At 57.8% G+C, this 2,070-nt stretch overlaps 1 non-coding gene across 1 annotated transcript; it reads right to left on the reverse strand.

The window, feature by feature from the left end:
• Positions 1 to 485: 485 nt before the first annotated feature.
• LOC142069611 (U2 spliceosomal RNA) lies at positions 486 to 669 on the reverse strand. The gene has a single exon (XR_012665536.1). It is a non-coding gene; the product is annotated as a U2 spliceosomal RNA (small nuclear RNA).
• Positions 670 to 2,070: the final 1,401 nt, after the last annotated feature.

Here is a 2,070-nt window from a genome sequence, read left to right on the forward strand (position 1 = left end):
ACCACCGCCCTAAGGGCAGAGGTGTGTGTCCTGTGACATAGGTAACTCTCAGTCCCAACCCCCTCCACCTCACCGAATCCCTGACTCTGTGTGTGTTTCTCTTTGCCCCTGTCTGTCTCCCTTCATCAAGACAGCTGGAGAAGGTGCCAGTTTGCCCTGGTTCCACCTTTCCCAATAGCAGCTCCTCTGTGTTTCCCATCCAGTCCAGTGTAATCTCTGGGGAGGGAGCACCATTTGTCCAAGGGAGGGGAGGTGGCCAAGGCAATGATGAATGGGTGGGAAGGTGTCCACAAGATCCTCTCTACAGTCCACACTATGAAAATGTGTGAGAATTTCTAACACAATTCCATAGCTGCTTAGGGACTACATGATTGTCAATCCAGTGTGCATCACAGCCCGGCTAGAACTCAGGACTCCTATTGCCACTTGAGCTAAAGGAGAATCTCTGTTAGCTTTGGAGAGGCTCTGACATAGAGGGGAGCAGTTCTGGGTCCATCCAGCAGAGTGGAATGGCATGTGTGCATTGCAATGTTTTGCCTGCATCTATTCCATCCCCACGTTCCAAAAATCAATGTAATATACAGTCCTCGAATAAAGGACATATCAGATATTAAACTGATAAGAACAGCTATAACTTAGATAATATTTTTACTTCATGGTCCAAGAGACACAGACAAGATTTTCATCTCCAGGCCAAAAGACCAAAAACATCAAGACACTGGATCACGCGCCTTTGATAGGCCGAGAGACTACTTACACTTGGTCTTAGCTCAGAGAGCCGAGAAGCGATAGGGTAGGCACTCTGCATGCCCACACGCGCTGTGGCATACAGAACGCAGTGCAGGCTTTACCCACAGAGCATTCTCACCCACTGGCAATAGAGCAGGGCCCCTGCACTCTGCAATTCCACAGCTGCAGACTCCCCCCCTTGCTGCAAGGTTCCGCACCATCGTCTCACCGTGCTTCCTTTTTTTAATCCGGTTCCTGATCCCGACGGTGGCAGAGCAAACCTTGAAAACATGCCCCGATTGGCTCAAAGGCGGAGGTGTCTGGCTGAGTCTGCAGACAGCCCGAAACAAGGGCTCTGAGATGTGAACTGCCGCATTCCCCACACCCAGGGGTTAAATGGGGCTCTGGGAGATAACTGTTTCAGTGGCAACATTGCTAAGGATTTCACTGGGGATCATTGCAGCAAACACACCCGGCTAGTGAGCCGACCCCACAATTGCTGCCTCTCGCTGCCCCCCAACTGCCCCTTGCCCCCCCCCCCAGGCAGCTTCTAAGGTGCAAACAGGCCTTGATGTGAACTGGAGGGACAGGGGCAGCAGACTGACCTTCACATCAGGGGGGGCTGCTGGCCTGGTTGAACTGAGTCATGTCCCCATTGACGCCACTAAACCCCCCCCCTCCCGCCCCCGTATAGATGCGCCCCGCAATGTCCGGCCTGCCCCACCTCCTCCAAGGGCCTGGCTGCAAACCGTAGGCGCCGCTGGGCAGATCCCCCGCAGCCCCCTCGGTGGCGCTTTCACATCTGGCCGCACCGCAGCGGCTGGGATCGGCTGCGGCTTTGCACCAAGACCAGGGGCGTCGAATCAGGAAGCCTCCCCTCACTGGGGGGGTGGGGGGGGCTGGTTTTAAGGCCCATTCCCGGCTTGGGCCCGTTTTTAAAGCAAACTTTTAATCAAGCCGCCTGGTTGGCGTCCCAGCATCACCCTCCCCCCCCCCCCCCGCGGCCCCCAGTAACAGGCGTCCTGCGGGGGGGGGGGGGGGGCGGCTGTCAATCATCGCTCCAGCTCCCATTCAGTCATTCTGCAGGGCTCTGAGCCGGACTGCACCAACCTGACCCAGGGAAACGGGGGTGGGGGGCAGGCGGCACCGGAGCCAGCCAGGCCACCCCAGGCGCTGGGCAGGGCACAAGGCAGAGCCCCTCTGCTCCGGAGTCAGGGCAGCTGCCCCCCGGGATTTGTTCCAGGTGGGACATTCCACCCACCCCCCTCCCGCTGCATCTCCCCCAGGTTTGCAGGAGTCCGTCCCCCCCCACCCCCCACAAGCCGCCCAGCCCCCCCCCAG

Source organism: Caretta caretta, chromosome 19 (assembly GCF_965140235.1).
Source record: "Caretta caretta isolate rCarCar2 chromosome 19, rCarCar1.hap1, whole genome shotgun sequence".
Lineage (NCBI taxonomy): Eukaryota > Metazoa > Chordata > Testudines > Cheloniidae > Caretta > Caretta caretta.